Here is a 23,205-nt window from a genome sequence, read left to right as displayed (position 1 = left end):
ATGTCCCATTTTCACAGAAGTCACTACGGCGAACAAGTGGTTATCACACAAACAAACACACACACACGCGCGCACGCACCAAAAAGCGTGCGCTGCCGCGAACGCATGGGTGAAATCTACTACGACAGTACCTCCTGCTATTACTCCCACCCTTCGTACTGCAACTACTACTACCAAATATCACTGCAGCTGCAAGCCTCGCGATTACTGGTATTTCGACTTCAACGTACCACTATAGTGGTACGTAGAACAAGTAATGCTACAAGTGATAAAACAAGTGATACTACAAGTGATGCTGGTGTTGTCGCTACAATGACTACTGCCAGCATTGATCGCTGCTACCACCACAATTGTCTGTGCTCCTACTACAATCCCCAGCAGTGTCTGCCCTACCCAAACCGAATCCATTAGCTATTAACGCTACGAATATTATTGCTTTTACAAGGCCCTCCATTACTACTATTCCTGCTACTATATGTACTATACGGCTACAAATACTACTACTGCTGCTGCCATTATCTCGACCGCAATTAAAGTCAATAACTACAATTACTATTAATTGAAACTAATACAAGAAGCCCTACGATAACTAGTGCTTGTGCTAGTACACACTGTACTACGACATTTTTACACTATTATTACACTATTACAGTGACCACTGCTGGTACCATCTATACTGCTGGTAATACTACCACAATAAATTCTGCCACAACTAAATATACTACTACCAGCTTCACCACAATCAAAATGCTCAACTGCTAGTGTCATTATTACGGCTACTGCAAGCCACACGATTAGGTGTATTCCTGCTACTACCAACTTCGATACTACAACCACAACTACTACTACCACTACTATAATATTATTATTTATTATCACAATGACCATTGCTAGCATACTCGCTACTACTCTTACTACCATCACAATCAATCCTGCTTCTGCTACTGATACTACTACTCCTACTACATATATCCCTGCTGCGGCGGCTGCATTTCCGATGGAGGCGGAAATGTTGTAGGCCCGTGTGCTCATATTTGGATGCACGTTAAAGAACCCCAGGTGGTCGAAATTTCCGGAACCCTCCACTACGGCGTCTCTCATGATCATATGGTGGTTTTGGGACGTTAAACCCCACAAATCAATACTCCTATACTACATACTTCAGTACCTCCACCCAACAACTTTAGCCCGTGCGTACCACTGCCGCCAACGCTTACTGCTATACTAGATAACCCACGACTATTAGAATCTCTGCTGCTACATACGTCTCCTACAGCTAATACAACTATTATTATAATAAATTCTGCTGATCACCATTGTTGATATACTGCTACTATCACAGCTCATTCTACTACTGCTACTACTACTACCACTACCGCATTAATTACTACTACCCTCTTATCGCTGACAGGCTGGCTGCCCTTGGGCCTGCAGCAATCAGAGCTCACTATATTCGGGACGCCATATCCGAGTTCACTTAGTCAACTTTTAATGTTTCCGCCGCCGTCACCACACTGGACTGACTTCTGAGGCAAGTGCATGCAACGCGGAAAGTTCGGATCTACCACCACCCAGTTTTATTGGAGAACGCATAGAGACCATACTCGATAAACTAAGCAGGTTAAAAAAAGGGGGGGGGGGGACGACAAGAAAGCTAGACCGAAATTCGGAAAACATAAAACGTCTTCGAGCTCGCTGCGTGCCTTTTCGCGGCATATTAGGTCGAAGTATATGCGCCAGTAAGATAGGTCGTTTGTTTCAATGGCGCGACGTCGTCTCATGATAGGAGACAACCACTTTTTTTTGTTCTTTATCGTTAAAACGATGATGTTTTCTTTTTATTCTATCAAGCATCATCTTCATTTTGAGTTCTTCTTTTCCGATCCCGCATCGGGTGAGAAGCAGAGAGTGGAAGAGGCCGAAAAGAATCTTCCCTGAATAATGATGTTTTTCACTATTTGTATTTCCGCATCGTTACTCTGTGTGCGCGAAAATCGACGCGAGAGAGAATATGACGCTGGCTGCATGACAAATGGCTCGGTGACTCCCGTGCAAGGCAGCATATACATGCCCCACGAGATCGTGTCCAGGTAAAAAAAGAAAACTTCACAATATGACAGATATTGAAGCAGATTCGCACTTCGTAGCAACATCATGAGGTAGTTGCGGAGCTTGGCAGCCTTCTTTTTTCTGTCTTCGGTTTTCTCTTTTTTTTTTCTCCTCTCTCTTTTTTCCTCACTTTTTTCAGTTATCTATTTTTGTTATTGCCTCACTTGCACAAACGCCTCAAGCTGCCTCATTTGTGCATACGCCTCACATAAGTATATGAAAATGCCGTTGCAGTGGACGCCTGGACATGATTAATAATCTCACAAACCGATACTATATAAATCCGACAAAATGACCGCCGATGGTAGTTTAGTGGCTAAAGTACTCGGATGCTGACCCGCTGGTCGCGGGATCGAGTCCCAGCCGTGGCGGCCGAGTTTTCGATGGAGGCGAGAATGCATCATGCCCGCGTGCTTACATTTAGGTGCATGCACGAAGATTCTCGGGTGGTCGAAGTGTCCGAAGCTCTCCACTACGGCGTCTCTCATAATCATACGCTGGTGCGAGACGCAAAACACCAACAATATAATTAAATCGTACAACTTTGAATACATTGTAAGAAAAGAAAAGAAAGAAACAACGTTTCTATTATTATTTACTTTTCGTTATGCGTCGCATTCCTCCACGAAGCGAGCGTAAAGCCTTATCGAAATGTCATCGCAATCAGAATGCTATACGAACGACGATTGCTCGATACACCAGAAAAATAGTTATAAGACAACTCAATCACTCAGCTGATATTGGGCGCAACCATTGCCAGCCTTACCACGCTCTCATCTTAAAAAAAACAGCGCGACCAACAAAAGGAGTTTCAGTAAAACTTGCGTTGGGTCTAGTTGGTACAAATCACAATAAGAACAGAATTTCTTCGGCGCGAACAATACAGATAAAATGAAAATTGGCGTCAGCATGTTTCTCTCCTCACCTCCTTGTACTTTCTTTTTCTTATATTTCTGTGTCGTTTGCGCCAAATAAATTCTCTTTTCATTGTGCAACGCAAAGATGCATGGTGGAAGACCAATCATCATAAATAGTCCTTGCGCTGCTCGTGCTTTTTCTTAAGATGAATCCCAACTATGGCCACCCGATAACGCCGCATAATAATCCCACCGGGATGTAACGGACCCGAACGCCAGAACGCGGTCGTTAGAGACAACGCCACGGACACTGCAAGACCAATTTTCGAAGTTACACTTGCCTATCGAGCAGTAGAAAATAGGTACATCGCCAACATCCCACACGACCGCACCGAGACAATTTGCGCCACGCGCTGCCGAAACGCACAGCACCGGTTTTCGATCTCTTAACTCGTCATTAAGCCCACATGGAACATGGGAGAGGCCTTTGTCCTGCAGTGGACGTAGTCAGGCTGATCATGATGATGATGATGATGAGGATGATGATGATGAATATGATGATGATGATGATGATGATGATGAAGCCCACACGTTCGTCTAAAACAAGTATAGAGGCGCTCGAAACTCGCACGAACAGTTTTCAATATCGGCCTTTGTGTGCGAGCGTTACTGGAGACTCAGAGTCCGAGTTAAATCCGGCGGCCGATTTCCGCTCGTTCTCTAATCTCCTCGGAGCGCAAATAGAGCCCGCGAACACTCGTTAACGTTAAGCCGGTAAAATGGGAGGGGTCCGGTTTAACCCACGTCCACGCGCTCATCTCAGCTTTAAAATGCGCACCGTGTGTATAGCTTCCACGTGTGGCCCTTGACGGCTCGCTACTCGACGTAGTATATATATATAAATACTCGGGGGAAACTGCCGCGCAATCCTGCAAATGGCGTCTCGAGTAGGATATTACACACACATAATACTTGATCCTTCGAGACCACGCGCAATCCAGATAGTATACCTCGCGACCTCCTCTGGAGGACGTTGTGCCCTTGGCCGCAACGTAAGCCGGCCGCCGCGATAATCCGGGCCGCCTGTATAGCCGCATTTGCGACGCCTGTACGGTTGCGTGTCGACGAAACGACTGCCAGATTTCTTTTTTTTTTGTTTGTTTGAAGTTGGATCATTTTCAAATACTTCTATTGAGTATTCTATAGCCATCTATAGCTTTGAGCTAAAGCGGTAGTCGGATTGTTCTTGTTTACATCGCCCCCCCCTCATCCCAGGCAAATAAATAAATAAGTAAATAAATAAATAAATAAAAGATTCTAATCCTGATGTTCCAGTTATACAAATCCTTTTGTTGAACTACTTAGGAACTGCATGATTACAAGGGCGCGCATCAGGGCAAACCAAACGATGCAAGTGCTATATGCAAGCACTGCCATCTCTGTACTTTTTCGTCGTAATGACGGGTAGCGCAAACCGCACGATTACTGGGGCACACTGTCGCTAAGCGAGCTCCGAAACAGCGTAACCACTTTTGGTCGCCTCCATTTTTTTTTCTGAGAGAAATAAAGACATCTCCACAACCACTCATGTCGTTAAGGCGAATGAGCAAAAGATGCGTACTGTCAGTTCTTCTCCACTTTAAAATATTCAAGCAGCGATCCACGCTTTTCGTTGCTTTTCGCGACACGCGTAATAATTGAAGCGAGAAGCAACAACACAATTCAAGAACGAAGAGCGACAAGGCCAAGAAGGTTTTAAAAAAATTTTTTTCAGCTTTTTGGGCAAAACTAATCCAACGCCATCGCCACGCTGTCAAAAGCGGCTTAATGCCAGAGAGAGGTGCAGCACAATGACCCAAATAATTCTATATGCGAGAAAACTGCAGCGCGGGAACTCGGTCTTAAGGGTTAGCACAAAGCATGAAGAAGACCCGGACGCGATATGCGCACGACGTTACTATTTGCGAGTAAGCCGTCGCCGAGAGTATATAATAGCAGTGCATATACGGGGAAAGCGTCGTGCAATAACGCGCGCGTGTGCCAGATGACGCGTTTATCCTCTTTACACGCAGCACCTCACTCCCCAGAGCTTATCAAATTCATAAATCCCTCCCCAGTAAACTTTCCGTCTTTCGCACAAAATTTTTCGTGCATGTAGTATAGGAAACGTCAGCAAAAATAAACCACGCTGTGGTTATACCGCTTCCACAATGTGCACTACGCGCGGTGCGCCTTCAGCTGCAAAGGTGCACGTTGGACAACCGCAACCGCGGAGGTAAATTAAAGTAAAAATAACTCAGTAGCTCACATTTGCGTCGCTTCAAGAACTTTCTTTTGGGGAATCATGAGTAGCGAATGCCTTTCAGAACGAGTCGCAAGCTTAGGTCCTCTTTATATAAGCTTTATATAAGGGCGTGCCAGAATTTTTTTTTAATGATATGGTGGGTTAGGGAGTTCAATTCTCACGTACGTTTGTGCGTGATTTTGGGGGGAAAGGGTTTACATGAGGGTAACTATAAGATGCGAATATCATAATACGATGATCAGAAAACAAAAGCTGTCACCTACTCGGAAGCTATTCGTAAAGTAATCACTTCTGTTCTCTTCCGGCGATATTCGGTTCGTATTTGATTCGGCATCATAAATGGCTTATCTCATACTGCTAATAAACATAGCTGTTCACAACAGAAAGACTTGTCGGTTTTAATTACCGTAATCTTAAATATACTTCTTTCATCTCAAGCAGGCCTCCTACGTGGGTGCAGAGATTCTCAACTGCCCCGCCGCGTTGGTCCAGTGGCTAAGCTACTCGGCTGTAGACCCGCAGGTCGCGTGATCGAATCCCGGCTGCGGCGGCTGCATTTTCGATTCAGGCGGAAATGTTGTAGGCCCGTGTGCTCAGACTTGGGCGCACGTTAAAGAACCCCAGGTGGTCGAAATTTCCGGATATATATAATATATATATATATATATATTATATATATATATATATATATATATATATATATATATATATATATATATATATATATATATATATATATATATATATATAATATACATATATATATATATATATATATATATATATATATATATATATATATATAGGCAGGCATGGTGGATCAGTGGCCGTAGCGTTGCAAGTAGTCAAGTAGATCCTCCGTGAGCGGTCACAACGTGGTTTATTTCGACGTTTCGGCCTAGAGTCTAGCCTTCATCAGATATATATATATATATATATATATATATATATATATATATATATATATATATATATATATATATATATATATATATATATATATATATATATATATATATATATATATATATGCGTGTATTTGTGTGTGTGTAAGTTTTTATCTTCGTATAATCATCGTGAAATTGTAGTAGTAGTTGTAGTAGTAGTAGTAGTGGTAGTAGTAATAGCTGTAGTAGCAGCAGTAGTAGCGGCACCAGCAACAACAGCAGTAGTAGAAGGAGGAGGAGTTGCTCATGTTATCATACACACAGGTGCATTTCCACAGACTAGCACAAAACAGTCGCGCACCTGCGTTTCTCGCGATCAAGAAAAAGCGGTCTCCTCGGCGTACACAATAGAAACGCAAAAGAAACAAATCTATATTTTCAACACTGTTTTCTTTTTCTTCTTAACGTCTGCGTGAACAGACAAAAAAAAAGCGCGTAGCACCGCGGAACACGAACTCTTCCCTGCCACGCGAGCCTCGACATGAGAGTACCGCATTCAAACACAGAACGGCTGCAGCTGGCCAGGAAGCAGCCGCACCCGATATCGACAGCACTTAGAAGTGTGGCAGCTTAGGCTAGTTGGTATGACATGACGATAGCTATAGCGCGAGAACAACACGACGACACAGAGACAAGAAGGTCTTTCGTGTCCTTCTTGTCTCTGTGTCGTCGTGTTGTTCTCGCGCTATAACTTTCGTCTCGACAGCACGAAGAGGCCGGGACGTTCTTCCGGCGGTTCTGTCGCGAAAAAAACTAGCGACGGCTCCACCGAAAGACCACGTGCTCGCTCCGAACTGCACAACGCGTGCTTCTGCAAAGCGAGAATCAAGTGTGGTCTGTATAACCTGACAAGAAGCAAATGAATGACATCCGCGAAGCGAAGAATGCCTGGTTGTTGTTGTTGTTGTCGTCGTCGTCGTCGTCGTCGTTGTTGTTGTTGTTGTTGTTGTTGTTGTTGTTGTTGTTGTTGTTGTTGTTGTTGTTGTTGTTGTTGTTGTTGTTGTTGTTGTTGTTGTTGTTGTTGTTGTTGTTGTTGTTGTTGTTGTTGTTAAGGTGAAAGCCCCGAGTGTCTCGTTGAAGCGGCCCCATAACGAAGCCCTGCAATACTTTTCCAAGTAGCCATTGAATGGATTCACTAAAGAAACTTATTGCCTCACGAATTCACCGCCGCGAAAATTTACAGAATCCGTCCAGTACGAGCGGATTTACAGATTCGTCGCACGCCACAGTAGAATTCTAAACTCTCTCGTCCCGACGAAAGCGCTAAAAGCTAAGCAGAAAGGGTTAGCACGGGGAAAGAAAATGTGTCACACTCGCTTCGCGATTTTGAACACTGTTTGTCGCCATGTTTTTTTTTTTTCAGGTACTCGGTTTCTCAGCGAGATCGGGCGCGCACGCGTACACAAGTCACGGCCTCCCGCGGCGGCCCCAAAAATGAGCGAGCGCGCCAAGCTCCAATATTGAACACATTAAATGTATACCTAACAAAGAAGATATAATCTACACGGACGCCTCACGCACTCTAGAAAGGCTCCAACACAGGGGCATTTTTCAACTTGAGAACCGGGGAGGCATCCTCGTTCTTTATTACTCAATCATGCTTACTGCCCGAAGCAGCTGAAGGGTACGCTATTTCGGAAGCTCTAGCCCATTACAATTAAACAGAATCATCGCCAAAAGCTCTTCACATCTTCACGAATTCGCAGCAAGTGCACCAAACACTCCAAACTAGAAGAAAGCTACCAGCGTAAGCCAGGCACATCCTGCACTATGCCGCCCAACTTCAAGAACGATCAGTCCGGGTACGAGTTCATTGGGTACCTGGACACGAGCCTTGCCACATCATAGCAAGGAACTACTCGGGGGTGCGAGCTCGAAGCAGGCCGCAACTTTGACCCAAGATGAGACCCATGAAGGCAACTACCGAGCGAAAGTTCAACTCCGGTGGCAATTAAGGGCAAAATTAGAAGAAGCCACAAAACACGATGCCCCGCCCCGAAGATCCACCCGCCTCTACGAGGTCACACTCAGAAGATATCAAACACGAAGTTTCACGACAATCTCGGTCCTTCACAAGATGTACCCGACAAAGTACTCCAACCCCAACTGTGACTACTGCCACGAGCCAGCAACGACGGAGCATATCCTCTGGGAATGCCCCGTTCACGAATCAAGCCGAGCTGCTTTTACGAAAAAAAAAGCCCAACGTACCCTGCCTCAACTACAGCAAGACATGGAAGGGACTACCAACTGGATACTTGAAGACCCACTCATCAGAGCCAGGCTGAACCTGTGTTGTGCTGCCTTGCGCACGATCGCCATTCCCTGCCCAGCAGTAACAAGCTGACCAGTTTGAGGTCACCCGAGTTTTTTTTTTTCTATGGTTTTGAAGCTAACAAGCGAGAGCACATTGTAAATAGTCCAATAAAGTTTTCAATCAAATCAAATCAATCCAATCGGCCAATGGCTGATATTAGGCCTGGTATCTACTTATTTAGAGCCTGTAGCGTCACATGTAGCGAGAAGAGGAAGCAATCTTTAGCTGACTTCGAGAATTTCTGGTAAACTCTTGGCTGCGTACTGTGCTATATTTAGCACGCGTGTACTCTGGAGTCTCGACTTCCGATCGGCAACGTTTTGTGACCATGCTCAAAACGTGTTGCGAGGCCTCTTCAAGCGAAACATGCCACGCGAATGGAGGGGTACGAAAATCTGCGACCTAGCAGCGTTGACGATGACTTCATGTGACGCCACGACACGTGTAGATAAGTGTGACGCAATTCGGCGTCATCATTACGTCTGACAATGACGTCGTCACGCGATAGGGTCGTCCACACCATCACTTGGTCAAAGTTAGGCCGCTCCCGGAGGCAGTTCAATCAGAATAGCTTATTGGGCGAAGCCGTGGATCACGTTATTTCGAAATGCGAGCGCTTAACTGAACAACGACTATGAAAGTACAGTGGGACAAACGCCAGTAATCATGTGGGGTGCAAATTCTTTCGTGGGCGTCGGGAGGAGCATCGGAATTGGCTGAGCACGTCAAGGCAATTCAATTCGAGTCGCTCTCAATGAGCCACGCTATTGTATGGCCAAGTGCACTGCTGATCTTTCGTTTTTAAGTGGTACATAGAGTAACAGGCTCATTTTTGTTTAAAGCGAGCGCTTGAAACGCAAAAAGTGACTGATGGCTTCGGCTGTGTCAACACGAGTCACGAAAAAAATTATCAGCATGTGGTGTCGTCACAAGCCACCAAATTTCGTGACGTCAGGATGGCGTCACAGCCCGTGACGACACGTGATGAGGTCAGAACATGTAATCTTCTTCGCTCGGTCAAAGGTGGGGCCGATCACGATGCACTGCAAAACTACGTGAGGTGCAAAAAAATTGTAATGCATCCGATCCCATAGGCAGTACAAAAGCACATTTGAAGCGGCGAAGAAAAAGAAGATGGATTTTAGCTAGTTCACGAATGTTGAAGATTGGGCGAGTTGGTTCGTCGTACTTGAACTGGTATAGCGCATTACGGGGGAAGAAGAAACGGCCGAGCAGACCGACACAAGAGGACAGAGCGCGAACTTCCAACTGAGCTTTATTGTCAAACTGCATCAAATATGTAGACCGGCGCAAGCATACAAAACCACCCAACGCAACGACAAGATTACACACAACATCGCACCGTCACATATCACAGATTAGCGAAATGCATAAGGGGCCATGTGACTTTTTGTTATCGTCATATCGGGATGCTCACGCTTTGAAATGTTGCGCGCTATGAGAGGCAGACACGGGTGACTATACAAACGGATCATTTACAAGCACAGCGCAGTCAGCGGTCAAAGTCACTGGATGCGCTGGTCAAGATCACTGACAGTAAGTGATTGCCAGTGATCAAAGTCACAGAGAAGTAATCAAGATCACTAACAAGTGTTCGAGTGGCGGCCCCCACTCGGCCCACTTCATGTTCGCCGCTGCTTTCTCGCAGCGAAGAACACAGCCTTCCCGGCGGCGAGGGCGCACCTTCTAAGTACAGTTAAATATCTCTGCTAAGCAGAGGTCCGCATATACAGTTTGGTCCAGATGAACGTGCACTATGACGCCGATTGTCGTAGCGGACGACGTATCGGCGCTCCTGGAGCGATTAAGCACGCGACATCGGTTAGTTGGCGAGAAAAATAACCTAATTTTTCTTTGGTTTACAAACAAGTTCCAATAATAGTGATGTTCACGTTATCCGAGCATAGCAACAGAGATTGACAGGCACTGGATCGCTACCATATATAGAACACCAAAGCAACTTTTGACTTCTGAGCTAGAAAGGATAACTGAAATTGTACAGTATACACCTTAAGTAACGAGCCTTCCTTAACAATCCATCCCGCTTCTTCAAAAATTCATACGGTACCTTATGAACTAAGACGCCGCGCAGGTGAAAGCAATTTGGTTTTTTTCGGCCGGTTCTGCTCACCCCCCTCGTCCCCGCAGGCCCTGAAAAATTTCTGTGCCCGTAACGTGTTGTAGTGCCTCCACGGTCACCCATTAATTTAACAGGCGACCTAATGCAATGACGTCATCTTGTGACGTCACATATGCGATAATGACGTCACGATGAAGCGACGGATTTTGGTGACTGGTAACTGTATGACGATGTCAATGGATTTTGCGATGTTAGTTTTTCGCATGATTGCCGTCGACGCCGTCGACTGTCACTTTTAGTGTTTGGTGCATGTGGCATCCGAGGCTTTCGATTTAAAAGCAACGCTCTGGCCCAGCATCCTTAAACGTAAGACTGCGCTGGCTGCCATGCACACTACCCATGTCCGTCGCTTTTCCATCTACCCCTCGGATCAGGGAGCCGGAATGCATTCCGCCTATGTTACGCACCGATGGCGGAACGTCCGCACTCACGGCGGCGAAGTTATGTTCGAGCAAGTGCGGTACACCGCGCAGCTGGAGTCTTGACGCTCGCACGGCGCAGGGAGCGGCCGTCGTGCGCCGCAGCAGCTGTGCATGTTCGTCGCTTTCTGCGCTCACGCTGAGGCGGCAACAAAGGGACTTACGCTGTGGTGTGCTATTTCAGCCGCCACTCGCGTGTGCGTCACTCGTGAGCGTTAACACGACGGAACTCGTTTGCTAGAGCTGTCACTCATAACAGTAGTTGATACTCTTATAGTTTTATTCATAGGCGCGCCCAGGAAGCGGGGTGGGGGGGGGGGGGGGTCCACTTTAAATACCTTTCTCGTATCTTAAAGATGGATCATTTCTGAAAGGGATTTGGCGCAAGGATTCCAACATATCGATACCGATATCCTAAATGTCTATAGTCGGGACATGGGTTCTGGGGCGTTTTTTTTCTTTTTATACTTTTCTTTCGAGGTTGTTTATCAACACACAGTGACCGCAGGGCATGTCTTGCGAAAGAAACGCTTTAGACTACTCATGTCAGTGTAGCTCACGAACTCACTTTATAACAGAAAAAAAATGTGGGACGAAGACGGTCACGTGTGGCCAGCAAGACATGCGTTCGAGATCCCTGCTGTACAATGCTATAGAAAACCAGCGTTAAGGTTACCGCGGTCACACTGACGGTCAGAGCGCGCATATCCCAGCCGCTCCCGCTGACGTAATTAACCGACTTTGCACAGCATCTCTACTTCTTCCCGCGCCTTCCTGTGAAAATAGACCCTGGGTAAAGAAGCGAATATGTGAACCGCACTGCAGTATTACCGGCGCGAGGGCTGCTCGAGCTGTTCATGTCAAAATCAAGCACGGGAACAGCGCACGCGCGAGCGCTCGCAGCGGCACACTGCGGCCGGTTCTCGAGCGAACAGCTGAGTTATGTCGCGACTCCCTGCCCGGGCCCTTTTAGATGCGAAGCAGCTTATGGTCGGGGCTTGTCCCTTGTTCGTCGTCGTAGCCACGCTAGCACTCGGAGCACCCACTAGATGGCTCTACGGTAGAGCGCTCGCTCCACTCCGGCGCGGGCTCTGGTATTAGTGGAGACCACTAGCGGCGCTGCTCTGCTCTGTATAAAAATAGCGCTTACTCCTCTCTCTCTCTCTCTCTCACACACACACACACACACACACACGCAAACACACACACACACATACTCACTCACACACACACACGCAAACACGCAAACACACACTCACACACACACATGCAAACACACACACGCAAACACACACACACACACACACAGCGTAGTAGTATGGTGGAAGGAATGAGCGCGGTGGAGGCTACGACTCGAAAAGCTGATGTGTGCGCAACAATGAACGTCTACGGTTATGAAGAAAGAGCACTTCTTGACAGAACTTTAGGTCGACCCATAACTGTTTCGCATATTATACTAAGCATTCTATTTACAGATGTGTGCCATTTTTTTCAGTGCGCCACCTATCCAGCGCTGATCTCACGTACGCATTCTAGTAGCACAGGGGTCAGCAACCGGTGGCTTGGGGGGCAGTATTATGCGACTCTATGCACGACATTGGACTTGTCCCCCTAACCTTACAGCTTCGTAGCTGACAGTAGACATTTCAGGTTTGAACAAACATGTTATTTTCGTTTGTTAATTATGTTTGGTTGTAACTTTGTGACATACGCGAGCAAATAAACTTTATTTTCGACATCGTTTGGTGAATTATGGTAGATTCATTTGACTGTTTTTTGCCGGCAAAACCCTACGACACACCTCCTAGCAGCCCTCCTCCTCCCTGCTGGCAATTTGCCGTCCAGCCCGCCACTCTGTAAGCTTTATGCAACTTGGCCCTCCGCCTCAAAAGGTTGACGACTGCTGATGTATCAGATGTATCAGTAAACAGATTCCCTGAACTAGGTGTATGTAGAATAAATTGCGGACGCTTTACCAGTGGACGCTTTAAATTGAAAGTGTCCACTGGAACTCTACTGTGGGAGACGTATCAGCTGTCCAGGGTGTTGAGACCAAATAAGCGACTATTCAGTCGCTTATTTGGTCAATAAGCTGTCACAGGCCACGAAAATGAATGAGACAATGAATGCTCAGAACAAATTGTGAACGCATTAAAGCACTATACGCACACCACTATGGGAGAGCCATGAGCTGTCCCGATACTTTCGAGGAAGCCAGACGAACGTTAGCCAGGCAAAGGATATGTGTGTATAGAAAAGTGTTGAACGATTTACTAAATAGTACTTCATACTGATTGATATGTTTGATATGTGAGGTTTAACGTCCCAAAACCACCATATGATTATGAGAGACGCCGTAGTGGAGGGCTTCGGAAATTTCGACCACCATGGCGTTCTTTATCGAGCGCCAAAATTTGAGCACACGGGCCTACAACATTTACGCCACCATCGGAAATGCAGCCGCCGCAGCCGGGATTTGATCCCGCGACCTGCGGGTCAGCAGCCGAGTACCTTAGCCACTATAGCCTACCGCGGCAGAGTGGAGAGTACTTCAAACTCTTTCATGGGCGAGCAGAAAGCCGTCCCATGAACCTGCGTTTAGAAAAAAAAGTGAATAACGATTTTGAGTACTTTGTACTCTACTATGGGAGAGCGTAAAGCCATCCTGTGGGCCTCGCACTTGATGAGAATTAAAAAGTTTCAGATACGGGCAAACGCCCGTACCACTTCGAATTGTTCGAGGACCACCTCGATCATCAATCTAATGTTCAGAAAGAGTGGTTGACGATTTAGAGTACTTGTTGCTCTACTATGGGAAAGCTGGAAGCCGTCCAGTGGACCCCACTTTTGATGAGGCCGCATCGACAAAAATCACGCGCGCTCACGTGACCCACGAGGCCAACGTGGCAAGCGTTGCAAGTCACAAATTTCGAAGCTTAGTGTTTTAGAAAAAGTATTTAACGACTTTAGAGTACTTGGTACTCTACTGTGGGTGAGCATAAAGCCATCCCGTGGGCCTCACACTTGATGAGGCCGCATCAACAAATTTGGAAGGAATAGAAAAATGAAAACGACAGATACTACCATAGGGATAAATTTCTACGGTAGTGTGTTTGAAGAAAAGTGGTCAACGATTTCGAGTACTTCGTACTCAATTATGCGAGAGCAGTTAGCCGTTCCGATTCTGAGAGGTGCTGAAAAAGAGAACACCACGCTCTTTAAAGTTAAGAATCTATCTCCAAGAGACACGGTTGGAAAGAAAAGTCACAGTGATTCCCAAGCTCACAAACCTGTCATCTTGTGGTGCTGTTTCAAGGAAGCTAATCTCGATTTTCCTAAAGAAATTTTGCTAGCGCACATGCAAACTAAATACACGCCTACGCGCGTTATGTCGGGCGCATTTCTTTTATTTTGAGACTGAATATAGGTGTCCCATGGAGTAAATACATCTTGGCACTCACCTCTAATTTCGCTTCCACGTCATTATCTCAAGCATAAGACTTTATTTGGCCTCCGTGCGTTAATTAAAGCTCGCCCATTTTTTCTCGCAAGGCTCTGCTCGCGTTGTACTTTGTTTTCATTCATAGTCACATCAACTACGGCATCACTTCATGGGTAAACACGTACGCTTGTCACTTGTCATCAATTACACACATCAAAAATCAGGCAATACGCATCATCACTTCCACGTCCACACAATCTTCGCATGCCTCTGCATTACTCCGCTCATACAATATCTTGCCGGTTATTTATTTGTTTCAATTCAAAATAGTCGTATTAAATGCATTTCTTAGCGAACTTCGGAGACTTTGAGCGTATCTATCTATCTATCTATCTATCTATCTATCTATCTATCTATCTATCCGCCTACGACTTTTAGCTCTCCTGCCCGTTTCGATAATGGCATCAATACCAAACTTGGTATGGCATAACATAACTGTATGAAAAACTTATTTGGTTAGTCACATGTATGTCATGAATATCATTATTTACATTTCATGACCATGCCGCTCTTGCGGTGTTTTCGTTCGCATGACATGTTGCAAAACTGGTATGCTATGACATGATTGCATGGCGAACACAAGCGACGGACCCTAACATGAAAATCGTGATATGCGTGTCATGTAACAACATGACTACATGTCACGCTCATGATGCGCTCATGGCCATTTGGCTATCGTCACATATACCAAAATTGGTATTACAGTACGTGAATGGATGACGAAGGTATGTGACTGGTGCAAACATGATAATCATGAGCTGCGTGCCATGTAACAACATGACTACATGCCACGCTCATGTTGCGCTGGCGGCTGTTTCACTAGCTTCACTTATACCAAATTTGGTATTATGGAACGTGAATGGATGACGAAGTTATGATAGTGGTGCGAACATGATAAACATGAGATGCGTGTCACGTGAAAACATGACTATATGCTACGCTCGTGATGCGCTCGCGGATGTTTCGATAGCTTCACATGTACCAAACTCGGTATTACGCGACGAGAACGGACGACATAGGTAAATGACACATCCAAACATGATAATTACGACATGCGTGTCATGTAACAACATGACTGCATGACACACTCATGATGCGCTCACGGCCGTTTCGCAATCGTCACATGTGCCAAATTTGGCATTACGCGACGTCAATGAACTACGAAGGTGTGTGACTGGTACAAACATGACAATTATGAGATGCGCGTCATGTGAGAACATGACTACATGCCACAGTCAAGACGCCAATACATTTCGACATGACGCAGTGCGCGTGCTCACCGGCGTTGCCTCGCCAGGCACCAGTCCTGCCATATACTCGCAGGCACGCGCCGCGTCGCATTGCTTTGACGCATGCGCGTTTCAGCGCGTCCTGCGTAGCTCTGTCGCGAAAAGAGAAAGAGGCAGTGTTGTCTGGGGTAACGCATTGGCACGAAATGCAACATGTCGCATTTCGCGCCGGTCGCGTCGGGCCGTACCGACGAACGCTAGTCGCGCCTGGCGTCAGACTATAGAGTGCTCGCGTTTTGCTAACGTAGCGTCGCTGTGCCCAGCGTGCGCGGGCGTCAACGCTATATTAAAGTATAATGGGGCCTTCATGATGCATTCGCAGCCGTTTTGCTAGCTCCACATATACCAAATTTGGTGTTACGTGACGTCAATGGATGACTAAATATATGACTAGTGCAAACATGATAATCCTGACACGCGTGTCATGTAAGAACACGCCAACATACCACGGTCATAGCGTGCTCGCGGCCGTTTTGCTATGGCTCCACATATACTAAATTTGGTATCACGTGACGTGAATAGATGACGAAGGTAATCAACACATCCAAACATGATAATCATGACACGGAAGGCATACGTCTACATTTACCTCCACCTCGTAACGTTGTGCTGATTTTAAAGTGACATATCAACCTTTCTCATTCGTGCTTCGCATACCATCGATTCCCACTGTACGTGGGATCTCCAATTTTTTTTTTTATTCTACAAACTGCTTCATAACAACCTGCCTCTTCCATTTATATCACGTGATTCTTCACACAATAAAAACGTGACGAGATTTGCAGCTAACAAAAATTTTTTGTTACCAATAGTTCATAGTAATTACGGCAAAAAACACCGGCATTCACTGCAATTTAACTTTAGAATGAATTGCAGGCATCAAATCTCGCGTTTCCGTAGCAGCCTTCAAAAATGACCTCAAACATCACTATCTTAACTCAGAGTATCATGCCATATCTCTTTTCAAATCGACTTTTTTTTTTCTCATTACCTGTGCGTTTTGTTTTCTCTTGACGCGCTTATTCATGTTCCACTGATATAATTGTATATGCTTTGACTCACTTGTTTTGATTTTGCTCCATATTCCGTTGTTTTGCTGTACTAGTCATCGCCTTCTGTATATGCATAATTAACCAAGGGTTAATTATGTTTCTTGCTTTGGGACCCTTGCCTGTATAGTGTTCATGTTGCCTGTATATTGCCTGTATATTGTTCATGTGCCTGTATATTGTTCACGTTAAACCCCACATATCAATGTCCGTCCGTCCGTCCGTCCGTCCGTCCGTCCGTCCGTCCGTCCGTCCGTCCGTCCGTCCGTCCGTCCGTCCGTCCGTCCGTCCGTCCGTCCGTCCGTCCGTCCGTCCGTCCGTCCGTCCGTCCGTCCGTCCGTCCGTCCGTCCGTCCGTCCGTCCGTCCGTCCGTCCGTCCGTCCGTCCGTCTGTCTGTCTGTCTGTCTGTCTGTCTGTCTGTCTGTCTGTCTGTCTGTCTGTCTGTCTGTCTGTCTGTCTGTCTGTCTGTCTGTCTGTCTGTCTGTCTGTCTGTCTGTCTGTCTGTCTGTCTGTCTGTCTGTCCGTCCGTCCGTCCGTCCGTCCGTCCGTCCGTCCGTCCGTCCGTCCGTCCGTCCGTCCGTCCGTCCGTCCGTCCGTCCGTCCGTCCGTCCGTCCGTCCGTCCGTCCGTCCGTCCGTCCGTCCGTCCGTCCGTCTGTCTGTCTGTCTGTCTGTCTGTCTGTCTGTCTGTCCGTCCGTCCGTCCGTCCGTCCGTCCGTCCGTCCGTCCGTCCGTCCGTCCGTCCGTCCGTCCGTCCGTCTGTCTGTCTGTCTGTCTGTCTGTCTGTTAGTAGAGCCCAAGGGTTCCTACAGAAGGTGGTGATATACATCCACAGAACATAATTGGATGCTCAAAAACAAGAAAAGACAAAGGAAGTAGTTACATTTATGCAATAAATGCAAGCAATAATAAATAGCACACAGCACATGGAGAAAAAAAAACAGTCCTGCCCGGAACGCGCAGCACAGTCACAGTGAAAACTCGAAGAGCGGCCTTATACCCCTGTCACACGGCCACCCCTAAACTCCGTTGAACACCGTCAACGTAAATCTCCCCTAGGTGGTTCGACGGAGAAGGAGTTGTGGCAGTGTCACACGGCAATGAAAAGGTTGTAACAGTTGGCGCGAGGGGGCTCAGCTGGCGCTGTTTGATTTTCGGAAAAGTATTCTAATTTCATCTCTATTTATTTTTTTTTGTGAATCCTCGTTATGGGGTTTTTACAAAAAAAAACTATTAAGGAGGCAAGAGGCTAACAAATCATAAAAAATATTTTCAAATAAAAACGAATTTGCTAATTGTAGCGATGCTGCTAGTGACACTGGCCACATTGTGCTTTTAGTTGTTTTGTTGCCTGTGTTCATGCCCATGTGTGAAAGTTCTTGTGCTTCCTTGCCTCGTGAGCGCACATTTTGCGTTCTTCAGCCATGAGTGACACAGCGACGACCACAACCCCACGCATGGACGAAATATTTTTCAATGGCACCGGCCAGCCCGACTCGCGAGGCACCACGTGCGAGGGACGGAGTGTAGAGCATCGGTGTTGAGAGTAAGTGAACTCTGGCGGGCGTAATTATATGTAAACAAACACGCGTTGTGAATGAGTACTACAACGAAAGAACGTTTAAGATTTCCAAAATGTATTATTCTTTCACTGCGGCCACTTAGTGCTCGAAATTTTTCTCTGACCTCTGGACCGCTGGGGACGAGAGTACCTCGTTTCGCTGCGAAGGGAGATCGTTGAACGTCCTTTGGCGAAACGCTCCGTTTACCTTCGTTTGCGTAAGGGTGGCCGTGTGACACGGACCGCATCTTCGTTGTCGTAAGGACGAAGGAGTTAAACGGTCTTCGCGGGTGCCCGTGTGACAGGGGTATTACACAGCCTTTTCAGAACACTCTTTGGGTAACTGCTACAAGCACGCTTCCTCGGTAGCCAATAATCATAATTTCTGTGTGGTAGGCCAGCATTCATGATGATGCCGATGACGACGGTGGTGGCCTCAATGCATGGCTCACACCCACTCTGGGGGATTGTTGAAGGAACGTGTAATTAGATAGATGAGCATTCACTATGCGATCTTTCGCCATTCTTCAGAGAAGCGCGTTATCCGCTACACACTTTGGACGACCCACACGTTACGCGATTCGCATTGTGTGACACCTGGTTGTTCATTCGCCGTTCGAAACGCTTTATTGCTGACATCACCGCGATTTCTTTCCAGACACCAAGCCTGCTTAAGGCACGTTTGCAAGCGAGTTACAAGCACTAGCATAGTTCAGAGGTAGAATGCTTGCTAGGCTGGCACGCAGGGGGCCCGGGTTCGAATTACACTGTGTTGTTATTGTTTTTAATTGACTGGGGTTTTTTTTTTCTTTCTCTGATTTCGTGTGATATTGATCACGGACGACGGTGGCGGCGGTGGCTGACGACACGGCGCGGCACGTGACCCGCGTTGTGATCTCGTAACAGGTTTTGTGATCTCGTAACAAGTTGCGACACAAAACATGCAGAAGCATTATACAACAAAGAAAAATACAAGCCAGCGGAAAGAGCGACAAATTAAAGAACGTCCAGATTACGACACACTTGTCACTCCGAGCGGCTTCGCAGATCGCGTCTATTCAACTATTTTGATATCCTCTCTACTACTTTTGTATAATAACATTATATAGGGTATTACGTCCCAAAACCACGATATGACTCAGAGATGCCGCAGTGGGCGGCTCCGTAAATTTTGACGATCTGGTGTTTTTTAATGTGCACTGATATCGCAAAGTACGCGGGGATTCTCTACCAGGTCGCCTCCATCGAAATTCGACAGCCAGGGCCGGAATCGAACCTGTGACATTCGCGTCAGCAGCCTTGCACCTGAACTACTGATCCGCCACGGCGGACAATGCATGCACCTATAAATGTAAGCGCACGGGCCCCTGGCATGTTGCCTCCATCGAAACGCAGCCATCGCAGCCGGGATTTGCTCCTGTGGATCACCAGTCAAGCATTATAACACCGAGACAATTCGTGGAGGGCTAAAAAAAAACGACATCCACATTTTACATTCTCGCAAGCGTATTCGAAAGACCAACAGAAACAGACTAACATGACCGACGCTGCTGGACAAGGACTCCTTCACCGCAGTCACCACGTCATCACCATTCTCAGTGCTACGAAGATTTTTGCGAGCACTCAGGGAGCAAGAGAGTGGATACGAACAATGGCAAGAGGCAACTTGGACACGCTCAGCTTCTTTATTATTATTTTTTGCTCGCTGTCTTCCCCCCTTTTACAGATAGGTGCACACACGTTCCGTGAAACATTCTTTTCAATCTCGTGATCCCTACCCCCACGCTTCGGCACGTACGTACACTTATTCAACAAGCCGCAAACCCATACCCGCCACGAACACAAAGGGCATGAGCATGCGTAGCCACAGCTCGGTCAGTACTCTCGATGGCCAAGAATTGGCTCAAGATGCCGTGCCTCGATTGGTCACAGCTCTCTTCGTGATTGCCATCGCTGTTCCGTGTTTTTTTTTTTTTTTGGCATGCGATGGTGCCACAACAGGACAAAAAGAGTGGGATGGGAAGAGGGGACTTCACACGGTGTGTGTGTGTGTGTGTGTGTGTGTGTGTGTGTGTGTGTGTGTGTGTGTGTGTGTGTGTGTGTGTGTGTGTGTGTGTGTGTGTGTGTGTGAAAGAGAGAGAGAGAGAGAAAGGAACACAGAAGTACGGTGTGTGTGTATGTGTATGTGTGTGTGTGTGTGCGTGTGTGTGCGTGTGTGTATGTGTGTGTGTATGTGTATGTGTGTGTATGTGTATGTGTGTGTGTGTTTGTGTGTATGTGTGTGTGTATGTGTGTGTGTATGTGTGTGTGTGTGTGTGCGTGTGCGCGGGTGTGTGTGTGTGTGTTCGTGTGTGTTCATGTGTGTATGCGTGTGTGTGTTCGTGTGTTCGTGTGTGTGTGTGTGTGTGTGTGTTCGTGTGTGTGAGAGAGATAGAGAGAGAGTGAGTGTGTGTGAAAGAGAGAGAGAGCGAAAGGAACACAGAAGTACGGCGCCTACATAATCCTGCCCTGCTGCACACCACTTGAGAATATCCCGTCGATATATGAGCGGCCAGCTGCTTTTACGGCGTGTCCTTTTGCAGCCGCATCGTGTACCCCGCACGACGCGGCCGTTATTCAGCTTGGCACGCGCTCTCGCCGACACAGTCCCGTAGATCACGCGGCCGGCCATCGGTGGACGAACCGTAGCACGCGTCCGTCCAAGGCAGGCATGCCTCGCTTCGCACGCGCGTAGGCGGGCCCCGACGTCGAGAAAGATGAACGCAGCGTGAAGCCGGGCGCGTTTCCCGCGAGCTGGCTCGTGTGTAAGACCTAACGTGTACGACGTCGCCCCGTGTATTGACGAATCACCTTGGAGGGCCGGGGATACCGATAACGACCTTGACGGGAGGTCGTGCCGCGAGCCTATGTGGCGAAATGTATGTAGAATCTCCGTGCCCACCCTATAGACCGTCGGTAAATCTTGTTGCTCGAGCACGCTGTGGCTAATCGCGAAGACGTGGGGAAAAGCGCGGCTTCTTGCCTGTTTTCCCTTTCGTCGGATGGAAGCTGCGGCGAAGGTCGACGAGAGTATACGCTGGAGCCCGCGTTCCTGAAGACAATTCATTGGAATATTCGGTCATTCCAACAACGCAGGCTGTTATAGGTCCGTGTGCTCAGATTTGGGTGCACGTTAAAGAACCCCAGGTAGTCAAAATTTCCGGAGCCCTCCACTACGGCGTCTCTCATAATCATATGGTGGTTTTGAGACGTTAAACCCCTGATATCAATCAATCAAATCAGCGACGCAGGCGGCGCCACGCGGCTTCCTTCCGTACCTGGCACACTGTGATAAGTCTGCGACGCAGTTTGGTCTCGCGGCATTCATAAGCGCTGATTCCTTTTCATTGAAACATCGATGCGTCTCTTTAGTGAGAGAAACCGTGGCCGGCAGCGAAACCAGAGGGCCTGACGAGCTTTGCTGCCCGAGACGCGCACCTCAGCCCCATCCATCTCTGCCGCCATTTTGACTTACCGTCGCGCCACCTATAGTCGCTAGAATGATCGAATGGGCACGCCTTCCGTGCGTGGCTAGGTGTCACCCCACGGGCACCGCGAGTGTCGCTCATTGTTCAGCAGGGGCAAAATAATGTCGACACGGAAACCAAAGTTAAAGATCATCATCTTCCTTTGGCTCGTTACACCGTATAGGCATCAAGAAAGTCATGACATGGACGCTGGTTCAGCCCGCTACGCCGTCGGCAGCAATATAGCCATGAAATGGACGTTGTTACTGTTAGCATTGAAGAAGGTGGGACTACCTGATGCAACCCACAAGTACGCTAGGCTCTGTCCTTAATGAATGGGTTGAGCAACAATACAATGGGGTCTTAGAGGGGGTAGGAGAATCAAGGACAAAGGAGCTGGTTCATTTCTAGGTTCCGGCACGCAATGTAAAGAACATAAACCGGTGGCATGGTTGCCTCTTTTTTTTCCTTCAATGCCTCGTTAATCCTAATGAGGATTGTAGCGACGCAGTGCGCGACCGTCATCGTCTTCTATTTTTTTTTTTTCAACACCGCCATCAACAAAACGACAAAGGCTGAGCTGTAGAGCAACTCATATTCTAATTCCGTTAAAGAAACTTTCCAAATCTTCATCCGTATTTTGTCCAATGCTTTATATTTCTAGCTATCGTTATCTGTGATTTATTTATGTATTTCTCTTTGTTGTTTATTTATTGGTTACGAAACGGTAGAACTCCCACTACAATATTCTGCGAATGATGGGGATGGGGGCTATATATCCTTTGGCGTGGTGACACCTAATGTAGTTCTGCTGATATCGACGAAGCGTCTGTTCGACAGCCACATACCTTTCTCTATAAAAAATTGATTTGATTGGTATGTGGGGTTTAACGTCCCAAAACCACCACATAATTATGAGAGACGCCGTAGTGGAGGATTCCGAAAATTTCGACCACCGGGGGTTCTTTAACGTGCACCCGAATCTGAGCACACAGGCCTGCAGCATTTTTGACTCCATCCAAAATGCAGCCGCCGCAGCCAGGATTCGATACCACGACCTGCGGGTCAGCAGCCGAGTACCTTAGCCACTAGACCACCACGGCGTGGCTGTAGTAAATAAAGAACCTTCCGTTCATCAAGAGACGTAAAAAAAATGCTGTTGTTGGTTTCTGTTTTATTCATGTA

The 23,205-nt window shown here is 47.0% G+C and overlaps 1 protein-coding gene across 5 annotated transcripts in view; it reads right to left on the bottom strand.

Moving 5' to 3' along the window:
- The window catches only part of Rbp (RIMS binding protein), a 419,392-nt gene that overhangs the window by 362,715 nt on the left and 33,472 nt on the right, over nt 1-23,205 (bottom strand). The window lies entirely within an intron of this gene.

This window comes from Rhipicephalus microplus, chromosome 3, assembly GCF_043290135.1.
Source record: "Rhipicephalus microplus isolate Deutch F79 chromosome 3, USDA_Rmic, whole genome shotgun sequence".
Classification (NCBI taxonomy): Eukaryota; Metazoa; Arthropoda; class Arachnida; order Ixodida; family Ixodidae; genus Rhipicephalus; species Rhipicephalus microplus.
This window is presented reverse-complemented; position numbering and strand designations above follow the sequence as displayed.